This window comes from Emydura macquarii, unplaced genomic scaffold (genome assembly GCF_026122565.2).
Source record: "Emydura macquarii macquarii isolate MOO-44397 ecotype Brisbane River unplaced genomic scaffold, CSIRO-AGI_Emac_v2 contig_712, whole genome shotgun sequence".
Taxonomy (NCBI): domain Eukaryota; kingdom Metazoa; phylum Chordata; order Testudines; family Chelidae; genus Emydura; species Emydura macquarii.
Genome location: NW_027130849.1, coordinates 820,491 through 839,137, shown reverse-complemented (window position 1 = coordinate 839,137; position 18,647 = coordinate 820,491).

The window sequence follows — 18,647 nt, the reverse complement described above, 5'->3', positions numbered from 1 at the left end:
GGGGTTAAGGGAAAACTTCACTCCCCTTTAGTCCCATGTTGTGGCCTTCCTGTAAAACCTTCTGGTGCTAATAAAAATGGTAGTCATACAGCTAATATTTTAAAACTAAAGTAGCCACTGAATTAATATATAGATGAAAGAGAAATTACCCTCTGATCCTGGGGAAATAAAGTGCTTTTCTCCTCAGTTTGAATGGTCCTATTTGCTCAGCTATCAGAAAGCATTCCATCAATCATTGCTAAGGTGCAACTTTTGATATCTTCTACCTAGTGATGCATGACCAAGTAATTTAATTTAACCTATTTATGGCTCTTTCAGAATGCCAGAGCATAAATAAGAATCAAGCCCTAACTTTTCTCATCCATTTCTTATCCTTTCTCTGTAGAGAGTGAATGGGCCAAAGCTTTTGCCAAACTATTTTGAAACTTAAAAAAGATTTGGTTTCATAACTATTTTTGGGTTGGTTTGTATCTTAACTGTTTAGTGGATGTCTTTGCCCTTCCATTGAGAATTGCCGAAGGCGGGTAGACAGATGGATTTGGTTGAGGGCTGTGTCCTGAAGTCCAATGGGAATCAGTGAGTGTTGAGGACTCACAATTATTCATAAGTTCTGATCCTTATTGAGTGTCTGCAATAGATCCATGTTCAAACATTTCATCTTCTAACATTACCCACACTAATCTTTAATTATACTGGGAAACCAAAGTTAGGGTTAAAATATGTGGTTCATTTGATGATACTTAAAACAAAACTGATTCATGGCTCATTTTCAAGTAAAACACAAATAAAGTGATTTGTTTTCTCATATTTATGGGGGAAAAAAAGAATTCTCACTATGCATCACTGATAGCTTGCATACAGAATGAAGTAAGGTATAATTAAAGAGGGCTTTTTTAACTTTCTGAAAAATAAAATGAACTCAAATATTGTTTGCAAATGAAAGATGAACTATCCAGTTCATCTGTTTTCTGATTCTATGCACTTGCACCTAAAATCCACAATGAAGCAACATGAATCTATATTTACCCTCGATCACATTTGCACACTATCTTGCTAGATAAGTGATCAGTTATGTTATCAAATAAAATCTCATTATTTTTTCTTTGCCTTTGCACTAGCAGAAGTGAAAAGTTCCTCACACTGGGTCTCAAGTAAATGAGGTCACTTCCTACAGTTTACTGAGAGGGAGAAGGTGGTAATGAACATTACATGTGCTAGCACACTTGAAAATAATGTGATCCACATTTTGTTTTTAGAGTAGTCTGAACAAAATATATACAAAGAGCTGAAGCATAACCTTTTGGCGACCTGAACCTGTAGTGTTGAGAAGGAAAATGCTTATGGTATAAAGCAGTCATGCTGATGACACTAGAGTTATCTATATTAATTTAGGTTAGAGTGCTATCTTCCTAAGGCAACAAACTGTTTGTACCAGCTCTTGTCAAAAACAGGATCCATTTGTACATTCTTGATTAGTGACACATATTAAGGTTTCATTTTATTCTTTATACTTAAATTGCTTTTTGCCAAAGGCAGTCATTTAAGCCAGACTTCATTAAAGTATGTTATTCCTTCTCAGTTTTTATTACAAGGAAAAACTTTGATGAAAAGTGAAGGACTTTGAGACATAATTTACTTCAACAATTATGCTGTTATAGCATAAAAGCTAACAAAAATAATTGTAGCAGGAGCGTGATACAAATTGTTTTTTTTTTCTTTCACAATTATATTGTATCAAATCAGAAAACATTAAAACTTTATATTACCCGCCAAAAAAGAATACAACAATAGATATATTTAGGATGATTACATTTTTAAAGCCATCCTCTTCAGTGGAGCCAGGATGTCACCCCCCCATTTTACATTTTCAGTGACCTTTATGGGTTCCTGCCTATATGTATTGAACACCCATGAACATGTCCTGCTTTGTCAGAATTTTTTAAAAACAAGTTGGGCACCTGCTTTATTTTAAAAGTCTGATCTGAATATTTTTTGCAGGGAAGTGTGCATTCTGGGTTTAAAAAACAGCTGCTTTGGTGAGCTAGAATATTTGAATGTGCTCTCTCTGCAGATTGGTTGCAGTGATGCACACAGGGGAGTCAGTAACTCAGGAGCCATTGGCTGAGCATGAGAGTACGCATGCTAAACCAGATCATATATATCAGTGTGTGCTTGGTTGTTTGGGATGATTTTCAAAAGTTAGGTTCCTGAATGGTTGCATGCAGAGCAATTTGCTGTTTCTCCTCCTACCTGTATCACTTGTATATGTGCTAACTGTAGTCAGGATCACTATCTGATGGTGGTGATGGTAGTGGCAATGACACTGTGGCCATGCAGGGTGAGATGGCTCAGAATTAGAAAGTAAAATTTACCAAAGGACAGCCTGACATGCAACCCCGTCTGATGCCAGACCATGAATCCATTCTTCTATAGAAAATATTGGGTGGATATGGGGGAAATATAGGACTAATGAACACTTTGGGTAGCCATTAGAGGGATTTAGAGGACATAAACAAGCAGATGGCCTTCACTTCAACACTATATGCAAAGCGTCTGACCAGGCTGGGAGGATGAGTAAAATCCTAGACCTATCAAAGTTTACAGGAGTTTTCCCATTGACTTCAATGAGGCCAAGGTTTCAACTGAAATCTCTATACCAAGTAGACGAGAACTGGGACTTAGACAAAAGCCAGCACTGTCAGGAACTAGAAGTTGGCATAGTGTGTCTTGGCATGTCATTAAGAAACAACCCAGGTTCATGAGGGGACTATGAAGTAGTGTGTATTAAACAAAATGCTTGCATGGGCTAGGGAGTTTAAATATCACGGCCTCTCACAACACACTTCTTCTCCAAATTTTCCCAGTATTTCTTTTCCCTCCCCCCAAAACCTGGTCAAGCCACCAAAGTTTCCTATCCTCTTCAGCGACCCTTGCCTTCCTTTTCCCAACAACTACACCAACACTGCAATAAAAATAGAGCCAGGAAAAGCGGTCAACAGCGATGAAAGTGATTGCCACCAGTAGGATGACACTTACTACATGATTGCTACAGCAACAAGAGGTCCCCATGACAGCTAACCGTGTTTAGCCAGGAATTCCAGCTGAGAGCTCCATCAGATATTGCAGATGACCCTGAGGTGACAAGAGAGAAACATCATCAGCATGAAGCAAGAAACATTTTTACTTTCCTTTCAACCCTTGATAACGCTTCACAAGAAAATCAGGCCCTGCTCCCCATACACCTGAATGTGGAGGAGAACAAAGCTCTGACCGACCCTCTGGATTTTTGGCCTGACAATTCATCCACACAAAAGGTTGTCTCCCAAACAGGCTTCACTACAACTTGGAGCATGTGAGACATCTGTCCTGCAGAACCCATCTATCTTTCAAATTAGAGCATGTCTATGTGATAGCTTCCTTTCCCAATTGCCACCTATTTTGTATCAGCATTACATGTTCATTAGCCAACGAGGAACTGCTTCCAAGTCCATCTTCATTTATGTTGAATGAGTAAGGTGTGACCTGACTGTCCCCAAATTTAATTTGCTTAAATCTGCCCAGGCGATCTCTTGCCTAGTTACAGAATTCCAGTTGGGTACTTTTCCTCCTTTAAAAATTTCTTTGAAATTTACACTTTCCTACAAAACATTTTGAGGAAACGACATTTGTTGCTAGAAAGTGGTTACAACAAAAAATGTTGACCAGCTCTAATCTTAACCCAGCTGACAATACTCCCTATAGAGCAATCAATGTGAGTAAAGTCAAGTATGTCTATGTTTATGATTATCAGGACAAAGTATGCATGCGTTATTTCGATATTGGCATACCCAAATATATGATGTGTTTGTGCACATATGTGCTTGTGTAAATGTGCATGCACAAACACACACTTCGATACTTCAGATTTTTTAATTCAATAAATGTCAATCAGCTACCATTCAACCTGTCCAATATTGGGCACTTGTTTGGCATTGTCACAGAAGAAATTAGCCATAGGGAATTATATAAAAAAGGAGGCTAGATCAAAGCAGACTCATGAAAAATCCATATTCCACATACATTACAGTGTACCTTATGTTATCTTTAAAAAATTGTATTTAATGAAGATCAAGGCTACAATATAAAATTATTTGTAGACATCTTTGTGGAAATAATAAAACAAAAAAATCAAAGTCCACTGGACACATATCAAGCAAAGGTCATTCTAATATATCTATATATAAAGAAACAACTGCCAAAGTTGGTAATGACCAAAACATGTTCTGAATTTGAAACAAATCAAAACCGACACATTTAATGCAAGGAAAAGAGGCCAACATGCACTATACAATCCCTTTTTTGCTTACTAGTACAGAAGCAAATATCAGTATGTAATGATGCATTGTGACATAAAACAACAACGAGGAAATGGGGAGGGGGGAGGGAGAAGGAGAAACAGACTAAAATCCTTCCTCCAAGTATTTCCAAAAGATTCAGTCATTTACTGATGTTTTTTGCTGGGCTAAGCATGAATCAGCGTAACAGCTCATTTTACTGTGTTACTGATCATCAAACTTATAAAAAAAAAATTAGTAGAGCTTGGAGAAACCTGTGCTAAATGAGAAATTAACAATTTTCAGTGCTGCAAAAGAAGTCAGATTTATTTGTTTAAATAAGTTAGATTTGTGAATAAGAAATAATTACAAAAACCTATATATTCAATTACCCACACACCTAATCCCAAAACAATGGCAAACAGCATCAACAGACAGCCTTAAAATGCTGGTAACTGTAATCATGCATTACAGTTGATACAGGACATATTTCAACATACACCTAATAGTGCCCACTTAAATCCAGAATGCTAAACACTTTGCAAAATAAACCACAGGTTGATAACTTTGTATGCTTTTAAGATGACATTTTCCATATTTGTTCACTGAAATTTGAAACCTGGCACAGACACATTCTCACAGAAAAACAGTCTTTCTGCTTTGTTTGGCGGAAATATGTTAAAAATTACATGATTAAATGGTCAGTGGGCATGTGATCAGGGTGTTTTTTAGCAGAGATTAATAAATCATCATCCTCTGGCATACTGGGAATGTTATGGTTTTATGTTCGTTGGAATGACCAGCAACTAGCCCAGACAAGAGGGTAGTGGTGCTAATGGGAAGATGGAATTTTTTGCACAATTTCACCAGTGCACAGGATTCCCCATCTATCAAAAGCATTTGCCTTCATTTTCTCAAAGTAGCATAAAATGTCAAGTCTTACTGGACTCATCACTTATCCTGGTCCCAATTCTTGCCCCTCGTCTTAGTTCTTTTAAGGCCCAATGGACTTCAACCCAGATATATCAAATATTGTCTTTATTATCCACTAAAATAGTTAGATGTCCTGGGAAAATTTAGTTAATACTGTCAGAATTATTTGAGGGTCTTCTTGGTATAGGATAGACTCAGTGGAGGTTGCACACGTATAAATGAGAGCAGAACTTGAATCAGTGGTTCCCAACAGAACATATTCTACCATAGCATGAAAGCGCATGTTAGAGTAGAAAACAAAACAATAAGGAGTCATTGAACATGTGCCCATCTTTAAAAAAAGGAAAAAAGGAAGTTCTGGGGAGCTACAGAAAAGTCAGCTTCACCTCAGTCACCAGAAAAATCATGGAGCTGGTCATCAAGGAATCCATTTTGAAGCACTTGGAGGATAGGAAGGTGATCAGTAGGAGTCAGCATCAATTCAGCAAGGGCAAGTCATGCCTGACTAACCTGATTGCCTTTTATGATGAGGAGATTACTGGCTCTGTGGATGTGGGGAAAGCAGTGGATGTGATATACCTTGACTTTAGCAAAGCTTTTGATATGGTCTCCACAGTATTCTTGCCAGCAAGTTACAGAAGATGGGTTGGGTGAATGGACTTTAAAGTGGATAGAAAGCTGGCTAGATCATTGGGTTCAACAGAAAGTGATCAATGGCTCGATGTCTAATTGGCAGCTGGTATCAAGCAGAGTGCCCCAGGGGTTGGTCCTTGAGCCAGTTTCATTCAACATCTTCATTAATGACCTGGAGGATGGGGTGGATTGCACCCTTAGCAAATTTGTGGATGACACTAAGCTGGGGGGCTGTAGATATGCTGGAGGATAGGGATAGGATACAGAGTGACCTAGACAAATTGGAGGACTGGGCCAAAAGAAATCTGATGAGGTTCAACAAGGACAAGTGCAGAGTCATGCACTTAGAATGGCAGAATCCAATGCACTGCTACAAACTGGGGACCAACTGGCTAAGCAGCAGTTCCATAGAAAAGGACCTGGGGGTTACAGTGGACAAGAAGCTGGATATGAGTCAACAGTGTGCCCTTGTTGCCAAGAAGGCTGACGGCATATTGGGCTGCATTAGTAGGAACATTGTCAACAGATTGAAGGAAGTGATTATTCCCCTCTGTTCAGCACTGGTGAGGCCACATTTGGAGAACTGTGTCCAGTTTTGGGTCCCTCACTACAGAAAGGATGTGGACAAATTGGAAAGAGTCCAGCGGAGGGCAACAAAAATAATTAGGTGGCTGGAGGACATGACTTATGAGGAGAGGCTGAGGGAACTGGGCTTATTTAGGCTGCAGAAGAGAAGAGTGAGGGGGATTTGATAGCAGCCTTTAACTACCTGATGGGGGGTTCCAAAGAGGATGGAGCTAGGCTGTTCTCAGTGGTGGCAGATGACAGAACAAGAAGGAATGGTCTCAAATTGCAAAGGGGTAGTTCTAGGTTGGATATTAGGAAAAACTTTTTCATAGGAGGGTGATGAATCCCTGGAATGGGTTACCTATGGAGGTGGTGGAATCTTCATCTTTAGAGGTTCTTAAGGCCCGACTTGACAAAGCTGTGGCTCAGATGATTTAGGTGGGGTTGATCCTACTTTGAAGAGGGGGTTGGACTAGATGACCTCCAGATGTCTCTTCCAACCCTAATTTTCTATAATTCTATGTTTGTAAAGAAATGATAAATATAGGGCCTGATCCAAAATTCACTAAAGTGAATTGTTGTCTTTCCTCTGACTTTATTGGAGTTTGGATCTCGCCCATAGATCATTAGAATTTTAACATGGACTTTACAAAGGTAAGACACTACTGTATGGAGCTGCAGGTATGACAGAGTTTTTTCCAAGAACTGTTTAGGCAGAACACATTTTCCATAAAATTTGCTGGAAAACAATTTCCATTAGCTGGAAATTCTGATATTTTGGAAAATTGTTCCAAATCAAAATGCAAATCTAAATTTCCTGAGAAGTAAAAATTCTGGGGAGAGAAAAAAAAAGTTTAATTGTGATAATGTTCAATCATTTTCTTTCAATAAATTACATATACTATTAACATTGAAATTAATTGAAATGATAAAGTTGAACCAAAACATTTTACCTTTCCAAAACAAAAATATTTTGCCTCTCTTATTTCATTTCAATAATGAGAAAACAAGTTTTATTTTCCCATTGAAAATTTCATCAAAATTGATACATTCATGTAAAATGTTTTGATTTCAATTGTTACATTTTCTGATGAAAAACTGTTCTGTAAGAAAATTTTTGTATTCAAATAGAGTATACGATCCTGCATTGTATTGGTTGTTGCTGTAAAATGGTACTTCTCATGAATATCTGTAGAATTTAGTTATTGCAAATAAAAGTTGATTAAATTATTTAATTAACCTTGTTTCGTTTCTCTATTCATTTTCTTTCCCAAAAGCAATAACCATCTTCTAGTCCAAATTGTATTAATTGATCAGTGCTGCATGAGACAATCCTACAGTTGTATCATTTGCTGAAGAAATGCCATGTTTGCTAGCAAATTAAACAATACTATTCAATGAAATGTTCTCCATGATAAAACTAAAGGCTGCAGCCGTGGCAGATCAGAATGTTGCCAAGGTAACATCAAGATACAGTTTTAGGGGTTAAAAGAGAGGTATGAAACCAGTTGTTTAGGTAGGGTGACTAGATAACAAGTGTGAAATATTGGGACACTTTCTTTTCCCAGGGGAGGGGTTATAATTGCGTATATAAGCCAAAGCCCCTAATATCAGGATGGTCCTGATAATATCAAGACATCTGGTCACCCTATGTTTAGGGTACAATTGACACAGAAGTATATTTTGGATTGTCTATTTGGCGTCAATATACAAAAGGAGTAATTCTATTTTATTTATATAGGTTTTTATACTGGGCTCATCTCTGTAGTCTCTGAGCACCTTGCACTGCATCATTAAGCAACATGACTACACATCTGTCAGGTGTTTGTTCTCTCAGCTTCTCCTCAGAAGGAGAAGCACATGCAGTGCAGTGTCTTGTTTTCCTAGTGTATGTCTTTTTTAATATAAATATATCTACGAATTTATATTAGAGAAGGTAAAGTCAAAGAAACCCGCTTTGCACTTGGACCAGGAAGTGGTGACGTTTGTGATAGTTCATAGCACATGGAGGACTTCATTCCACCGTCTTGGAGTGCCCTCGGAGATATTTTTGTCTCCTGCATAGATAAGTTCTTTCTCTTATTGTGTCATTATGCCAGAGGAGCATAGTTGTTGAGCATTGTCTTTTTCCCAGAGCTTTAGATTATCTTTTAGATATCCTGAACCCAGATCATGAAGTGCTTTCAAAATTTAGCTGTTCATGTATCCTGGGAAGGCTTAAAGAGGAAGATATTTAACCAGAGAGACTTTCATGGAACGTCTGGGAAGAAGGTTAATATAGGAGAAACCAATCAAGGTACTTCTGACCAATTCAAATCAGAATAACTTCTTTTGAGATCAATTTACACCAATTTAAAAGTAGATTTTGAACTACATAGTTATTTAGAGCCAGACTCTGAAATCATTGGGACTTGTGGCTGAGCAAGGTACATATGTAACAATGGCAATGTTTTTATTCACAGAATAAAGTTTTCCTCAACATGAGTAAGGGTGGCAGAATCTGGCCCTTAGAGAGGCATACTGTTAAATTTGTGTATATTTTAATCATTTTCCTGTAAGAAACATAACCATGTCCTGTATATTGTGTTCTTGGACATTTTATATGTCTGTTATTTTTCTGTACTCTTTGTTGATATTCTATATACATAAATACTTTTGTCATTTCACATAATTCTAGTAGACTGTTACACAAATGAAGAACATAGAAAGAATATGTAGTATAAAGTGATCTGCCCTTGACCAGGTGATATTTCAACACATAGATTAAAGAGATCAAGTATGCCACTTATCCCTGAGAACTATGAGGAGTGGTGCAGGTATTATGGTTATTAATAACACACTCTTACAATCCCCTACTTATTCACATTCTAGACCCACTAGAGGTTTGCAGCTATGACCCTTTCTTATTAGCACCCTAGAACTGACTTCAGGCAGAGTTCTCTGTATTAATGAGCTAATACACTCACTTATATGACTAAATTACCTCCTTTTATTGGACCTTATTTTCTGCAGAGTTGTCTTTGTAAAGTATTTCTTAAAACCATTGTGGCTTATAAGGGAAGAATTTTTTTTCATAAATTTCAAAGATTATTTTGTTCTAACCAAGGGTCATTTACTGTTCTTAATCCATGCATATAGCTGCATTTGATGTCATGGAGAAAACCACTGTAGACTGAAAAATACATATGCCAAAAGTGTTTGGAATCATAACTCAGATATACGTTAAACAGACTGTCAATTTGCTTATAAAGCCTCAGCAGAGTTGAAAGAAAAATATGCAAGAGCCAGTGTCCACGATTTAATATTAGTCTAGGCTGTATCAGACATCTGAGCACAGAGTTTTGAACAGACGTGTTTAAAAATAGAGCCTGACTAGCAGGAGAGACCTCAGGGTTGGAATAAAAGGGTTGGTGAGTTGAAAAGATCATCAAATTTTTGAGTGGAAAGTGTGCTTTGTGAAAAGGATATAGTAGTGAAGACAGAAACAACCTGAGAGGCTCTAGACTGCTTGAAGGACAATTGCTGCCACAGAAAAGACTTATTGAGCCAGATCCTCAGCAGATGTAAATCAGCATAAATTCTTCTAAATGTGTGATTTCTTACTCCATTAATTATTTTTACTGGACTATTAGACTACTAGAAGACTGCAAAGTGAATGCACAAAAGCGTGTAGAATTCAGGGATTTCCTTAGCTTATAAGAAGATATCTCAGAGCTAATAAGTGCTTTTGAAATGAAATAGCATGCTGTTGTCCCATAAGATTTACATTTGCTGAGGAAATTTCATAGAGGTTAGAGTAAAATTGCTGATATAGTACCAAGAGAAGCAAAGAGCATGGGTCAAATAAAAAAAAGAAACCTTTATAACTAATTTTCAGCCTTGGTGATCAGCTAACCAGAGTCCCCATGGAGAATGAGCCCAGCAGAGAGCAGACTGCATTAAGGTACTCAGATACAGTAAACCCTGCACTGAAAGTTAACCACTCCTGTGTTACATGGGAAATACAGAAACAACCATTTGTGACAGAATTCTCACATTAGGTCAGCACCTATCTATTTACAACCAATAGGGACATTTTATAATTAACTGAATCCCCAGAGGTACAAGCAAATCTTATTGACATTGAGTAAATACTGCATGTGATGTCAGTGAAATACATCAGCTGATGTATTCTTAAAACAACTTTCTATCATTAATATAATTTATTTTCATAAGCATCTGAAATGGCCGCTTGGATTTCTTTATTAAAGCTTATTTTTTAATGGAAACAAATAGCTGGTTCACAGGAAGTCAGAAAGTGAAGTTACAGTTCAACATCATTTCAGGCCAGCAGTATGGAGCCCAAATCCAATGTCCACGGAAGTCACTTTCACTGACTTCAGTAAGCTTTGGAACAAACCTTATACTCTCTAGTTACACATGCGGTGCCAATTTATTACTGTGCTCATGGAATATTTATTCAATTGAGCAGGACACACACCATTTGCAATAAGGCTGAATATAGGCACTTAAGCCAAAAGGATCACAATAGTCATAGGAGGTCAGAATAATTGTAATCCATTGGCAGCAATGTTGTTACACCATGGATGAATTTACCAAAGGGTGCTTAGTTAAATCATTTAAAGAAGCAAATATTTGCTATCAATAATAAAACTTATCATCCTGTAAAGCACAAATGTAACATATCTAGAATACTGCTGGATTCAGGGCCCTACAAAACTTAACACCTGGAGGAGCTCTCATTTTACTTTTGCTGAATCCTGATGTTCCTGTCACTCTGCTATTTTGGAAGCAGATGTATTGAAGAAAGAATATGCCTTTTTCGTAGAATGACTTTTCTAACAAACCACTCTATTTTTTTCCATCCCTTTTATTAAAAAAAAAAATCAGTATAGAGTTATGAAGACCTTAAAAACTCATTTCTGATTGGGGGTAGGGGGGAATTAGAAAAGCTTCTATCCTGAAAAAGTCCAATTCTCTATGAGCTGCAGGCAACTTCAAAGAAGCTAGCAGCAGAATGACAGCTGCTCAAGTTTAAAGGAAGTAAGATTCAGAGCTCCTACAGGCTTTAGCCACTGCAGGGCCTTAACTGCAATAAGGTTTCAGCTCCATTTTCCTGATTGAATTATTTCATGCAGTGTTTAATTCCCATTCTCTCCGGCCTTTCACAAGTTTCTCTGCTTTGCTTCAGGACAGATCCTTCATGGCTGCATCTGATGGGGTGCAAAGGTTTCAGTCAAACATTGGGGTGTTACGTATGCTTCGACATTAAAACACAACAGGTTTTGTCAGATCACCCCTAAACAGCTCCACTTCTGAGCTCAGTTTCCTCCAATAGTCAAGATGTCTCACAGCAGAGCTTACTGTTCTGTTCTCCCCCGCAACACACACATACACCTCTCATCCAGAAGACAACCTCATCACATGCACTGTGATAACTTCCTGGACATGCTGACTCATTGTTACAGAATAATGAATTTTTGTCCAATTTAGTGGAGCTGTGTAAAAGAAAAAAATGTGAAATTCACCTATAATTCAGACAGTACTCACCCGATTTTTCAAGCATATACAGGAATTGGGAGGGGCAAAGGAATTGTGGCCAGAAAGCTTTTGGATACTAGACTCAGATTTGCAAGATGGTTGGTCCAAATGATAGATAAACTAGTAGTTCTCTGGATTCTTATAGGGATTTTTTCCCCTCATTGATAGGGGTTGAATGGGAGAAAGTACCAGAGATGTTTGACGGAGAAAATGTCCGGTGATAAAATGGTCAAAGCAGTTATATGTATTCCTAACAGCAATAGTATCTCACATTTCCATTAGAAACACAAGAGATGAAATGGAAAGGAAAGTTGGAATCTTACAAATGTATGACTAGAAGGGAGATTGCCAGGTCATCTAGTTCAGTCCCCTGCACTGAGGAAGGACCAACTAAATCTAGACCTTCCCTGACAGGTATTTGTCTGACCCGTTCTTACAAAACTCAGTGACAGGGATTCCACAACCTCCCTTGGTATCCCAATACTTAATTATCTTTATGGTTAGCGAAACCTTTCTAATATCTAATCTAAATCTTCCTTGCTACAAACTAAATTGTTTACTTTTTGTCCTACCTACAGTGGACATGGAGAACAATCTATCACCATGCTTTTTTATAACAGATCTTAACATATTTGAAGGTTATAAGGTCTCTCTCAGTTTTCTTTTAAACAGGACTAAACATACCCATTTTTTAAAACCTTTCCTCATAGGTCAGGTTTTCTAAACATTTTATCAGTTTTATTGCTATCCTCTGGACTCCCTCCAATTTGTCCACATGTGGCACCCAGAACTGGGACAGCAGCTGAGGACTCACCAATGACAAGTAGAGCAGGACATTTACTTCCTGTGTCTTACATGTAACACCTGTTAATACATCACAGAGTGTTGGCCTTTTTCACAACCGCATTATGTTGTTGAGTCATATTCAATTTGTGATCCACTATAACCCACTATAATCCTTTTCTGCAGTACTATCACTTAACTAGATATCTCCCATTTTGCAGTTGTTCATTTCATTTTTCCTTCCTAAGTGAAGTTCTTTGTACTTGTCTTTATTTAATTTAATCTTGTTGATTTCAGACAAGTTCTCCAATTTATCAAGAAGATTTTGAATTCTAATCCTGTCCTCCAAAGTGTTAGCAACCCCTCCCTGCTTGGTAACTACTGAACATGTTTTAAGCATACTCTCCACTTCATTATCCAAGTCATTAACAAAAGTATTGACTAGTACTGGACCCAGGACTGACTCCCGTGGGAATCCACTAAATATGTTCTCCCAGTTTGACAGAAAACATTTGATAACTACTTTTTAATTAGTTTTGCACCTACCTTATAGTAATTTCATCTAAACCACATTTCTCTAGTTTGCTTATGAGATGAGACTGTGTCAAAAGTCTTAGGCCTGATCTACACTGACAGGCAAATTCAATGGCAGCCAACGGGAATTTTGCAAGCTACATAGAGTACCTTGTGTAACTTACGTTGACTTCCTAAATTCCCTTCTGCATGCCGTCTCCACTATGCTGTGCCAATGGGAAATGTGTGCCCGTAGATGCAGCGCTACGCTTTTTGGGGAGGTGGTTTTATTAAATCGACTTCTAGATCAATTGAGAGGGTCTTCACTTCTGCTCAACCGATCTGGATAAATTGATCTGACATGAAGACATATCCTTAGTGAAATCAAGATCATGTCTGTATCATTCCCTTATCCAGTAGGCCAACAACACTGTCAAAGAAGGAAATTAGGTTGGTTTGGCATGATTTTGTTCTTGATAAATCCATACTGGCCATTATTTATAAGCCTTATTATCATCGAGGTGCTTACAAATTGATTACCTAATAATTTGTTCCAGTAAGTTTATAGGTAACAAAATTAGGCTGACTAGTCTATAATTTCTCAAGTCCTCTTTTGTCCACTTCTGAAAGACAAGTGCTATGTGTATCCTTCTCCGGTCCTCTGGGACCTCACCAATCCTTCATTAGTTTTCAAAGATACTTGCTAATGGTTCCAAGATTGTTTCAGCTAGTTCCTTAATTACAATGGGGTGCATTTCATCAGGCCCTGCCAATTTGAATACATCTAACATATATGAATATTCTTGAATCTGTTCTTTCCCTACTTAGACTTTGGTTCCTTCCCCCTTGTTGTTAATATTAACTATGTTAGGTATCTGGTCATTACCTGTTTAGTGAAGACTGAAGGAAAATAGGCATTAAACACTCAGCCTCATTGATGTTCTCCATTACAAGTGTAGAGAACTTACACTTTACTTTGTCTGTTTTCTTGCTCCTAATGTATTTATAGACCCTTTTGTTTAGACCTTTAATGTCCCTTGGTAGGTGTAACTTGTTTTGTGTCCTAGCCCTTCTGATTTTGTACCTACATACATGTGCTCTTCTTTTTTATTCCTCCATAGCAATTTGTCCATGTTTCCACTTTCTGTAGGATTTCTTTTTGATTTTCAGGTCATTAAAGAGCTGCTGATGGAGTAATATTTACTTTTACTATTCTTCCTATCTTTCCTTCACATTGGCATATTTTTCTGTTATGACTTTAATATTGTCTCTTTAAGAAATGACAAGAACTCTTTAACTCCCTTTTCCCTTAGATTTTCTTTCTATTGGACCTTATCTACCAGTTCTTTGAATTTGTTAAAGTCTGGTTTTTTAAAGTCCATTGTCCATATTCTGCTGCTCTCACTCCTTCCTTTCCTTGGAATCATGATATCTATCATTTCATGATCACTTTCACCAAATTGCCTTCAACCTTCAGATATGCAACCAATTCCTCCCTGTTAGTCAGAATCAAATCTAAAATGGCTGTCCCCCTAGGTACTTCTTCCACCTTTTGAAACAAAAAGTTGTCTCCCAGATATTTCAATAACTTATTGGAAATTTTGTGTTTTGTCATATTACTTTTCCAATAAGTGTCTGGTAGTTAAAGTCCCCCATTACTGCTAGGTCTTGTGTTTTGGATATATTCTGTTATTTGTTCTAGAAATACCTCTGTCGTGCTGTCTGAATGAGGGGGGGTCTTGGGGTGTATTCAGGAGCTTTGATTACTCCTTTCTACACCAGTCTCACGTTGGGGGTGTCATGCTGGGTAGACAGGGGGAGAGCATTTGTTATATTGTTTGACATCAGTATGTCAAAATCATAATAATTCATTCGAGATATGCCATGTCAGGTACTGTTAGAAAGGTTATAATATGCTAGGTCAGATGATAATACTTATGTTCATGTATAATATGTGAAATGGAAGTTATAGATATATTTGAGATATCTGTATTTCAAATTGTGCTGCCAGGCAACACCCCAGATAGTATGGTGGCAGAACAATAGCCTGCTTAATGGTCCATTAAGACACTCATGGATGCAAGGGGCCCAAGAAGAAACTAAAGGCATACCTGAAGTATTACCAGGATTGGCCCATGTGATTCTGGAATCCATTTTAGTTCTTGTAATATTCCACAAGACAGTATGGCCAAGGCCAGAGGATATATAAGGCCAAGCCACAGAAACCATTTTGTCTTTGTTCCTGTCCATCTGCAGACACACACCTACCTCTGGATCTATTCATTCTGCAACTGAACTGGAGGACTGAGACCCATCCAGGTGTTGGATGTATACCAGAGGAAATGTACAAGCCTGCAAACTCCACATTCTTCTAGAAACCTGATGTTTATGGACTTTCAATCATTTGTATGTATCTGATTTGCTTTGACCCTTTAACATTTCTCTTATGGTTTATTTCTTTCTTTTTACAATAAACCTTTAGTTTTAGTTACTAAAGGATTGGCTGGCAGCATGGTATTTTAGGTAAGATCCAAGCTTATATTGAACTGGTACTGTAGCTGACCCCTTGGGGTCAGAGGGAACCTTTTTAGTAAAGAGCATAGAGTTTAAATAACTGGTCTCTTTACTGGACCCAGTGCTGATTTGGGAGCCAGGAGCTGAAATATAGTAAAGGGGGCTGTGTGTATTTGTGTACTGGCTTCTGTGGGGATTCAGAAGCGCAGTTTGTGGCTGGTTGGGAAGTCTGACCTCAGTGTCACCCACCAGTGTTGGGAGAATCTGCTATCCTTTTACAGCCTGCCCTGACCTTGGCATTTTCAGAGGGCTGCCCTGGGCACGGGATGGGTCACAACTTCCTCTTTCTGATTTGACAGTGTATAGTAGATCCCTACCATGACATTGTCCCTGTTTTTTCTCCTTTTATCTTCACCCACAGAGTTTCAACTGGTCTGCCTCTCACCTTCTTGACCTCAGAACAAGTATATATTCCTTATGTAAAATGCAGCACTTACTCCCTTTTCCCTGTCTGTCCTTTCTGAACAAGCTATACCCCTCTATACTACTGTTATAGTCATGAGACTTATCCCATCAAGTCTCTGATGCCAATTAAGTCATAATTTAGCATATGTACTAACACTTTTACTTCTTCATGTTTATTCCCTGTACTTCTTGCATTTGTGTATGAACATCTAAGATATTGAGCATATTCCCCCACTGCTTTCACTGTTGTTGCCCCTATGACTCGATTGTAATTTTTCATTTCCCCCTCCAACATTCAGCCTTGTGTTAACGTTGCCTTTTTTTATGCCTCCCTGTAGGCTTTTGTCACCAGTCCCCCTTGAATCTAATGGCACTCTATACCTCAAAGCAGCACCCTGTACCATATAATTATATTTCATAAAAAGCATGTCATGTGAGATATCATACGAAAGGTCATGATCTGCTGAAACCTATTGTTCTGTCCAAATATGTGTATCAGTAATGTGAATGAAGTTATAAGATTTTGCTGTATGGTTGTTACTAAAACATGCTGTAAGTTTGCTATTGACAACACAGGAGGTAATCCATGCCCAGGAAGGTGTTAAACAACCATAAATCAGCAGGGGTCTTGTAAACAAGGGATTTACAATACTGCAAGAGGGCAGCACAAGCATCTCACAATAGGGGATTGATCAACTCTGACTCAGCAAAGCCCACCCGACATGTCTGGGTTAGTGTTTTACAGGCACGTGAACTGAGGATATAAAATAGGGAAGAGGGGCATCATGCTTTTGCCTTTCTCCTCCCAAACTATGCTAGAAGCAACAAGAATGCTGAGAAGACAAGACTTGAACTGAGGAGACTGGCCCATGCTTAAGGGAGAAGCCTGTGTTTTAAGAACTGGAACATCCAGTTGGGGGAGGGGGGCGAGAACTGCTTGATCTAAATGCTGTCTAGGGTTGAGATTTAAATCGTGCACTTACCTTTTATTTTCTTTGATAATGATCTCTAATTTTATACCTACCCCTTATAATAACTTAAAATCTATCTTTCTGTAGTTAATAAACCATTTTTAAATTTTACCTAAAACAGTGTGTTTTGGTTGAAGTGCTTGGGAAATCTCAGCTCAGGTTACAAAGGCTAGTATGTGTCCTCTCCACATCAAGGGAGGAGCAGACTAGACTTACTTACACTAATCAGGCTTCTGATCAGGGAAAGACGGTACAGCTCTGGGGTGCAAGGCTGGAAGAATTGACTGATGCCTTTCTCTGGATGATTCACGAGTGGCTCTGGGAGCATGCATGCAATCTAGCTGGGCGTGGAGCTCCATATGCTGTTGTGTTAGGTGATAACAACGCCTGGACAGTTGCTTGTCACTAGCAAAGCATTATGAGAGACAACCCAGGTTGGAGAATTAAGGAGGCACAATGGTATCCCAGTTCCAGGTTGCAACCCAGGGATCCAATCACACTCTTCTTGGTTAGGTGGGCCTCATACCTTCCCAGAAATCCTTCTTGGAACAGTGCCCTGTGGTCAAAGGCGCCAAAGCCTTTTGTGTTGACACCATCTGTGCAGCCATATATTCATCTCATGGATATGAGTGTCCCAGCCTTGGCTCTCACTCTCAACTAGGAGGATGAACAATATCCTGGCTCCTTCACCCTCACTTCCTGAACTCCTACAGCAACTGCTGATCTACTCAGAGACATATCTGACAGTATCATTAATGCCCACATGGATGATCAGCATGGGGTAAGTAGTTAGAGGGATGGATGAATCTCTGCAACTTTGTTATGTAAGAGCCCCTACCTCTAGCCATGAATATGGGATTTTCAGCACAGAAAGCACAGGCCTCTACAATTTGAGATGAAGGAATAATTGTTAGCTGCAAGTATTAGAAGGATCTTTCCTTCTATATTTACTGGTCCATATGGTGTATCACAGCATACTTGGTCAGTGTGTAGAGAAATATTTGAATTGTTTGCTGTCTTTATAGCTGTGAAATAGAACTTTTTCTTATTACCACTGGTACCCCATTGTTTTTTTAAACATGGCAAAGAGTTTGGAATTGATCACTTAATCCTACATTCTTTCAAATAATTCCTCTCCTCATAACTGAATTGATGTTGTCACTTTATTTCAGTATTATTTTTATGGAAGACTGGGATAAGCAGCTAGAGCCAAAACAAATATTTTAAAGATAAAAGATTAACACTGTAAAATTATACCATTTAAAAAGTCATTTCATTGGTTAAATAGAAGAAAAAGCAGAACTGAAAATGCCATAGTACACTTAACCCCAATTATGATTCTGGAAGTGAAGAAAGGATAGAACAGCTAGATATCAGGTAATATATTTGAAAAAAATAAGTGTAAAGAGTAGGA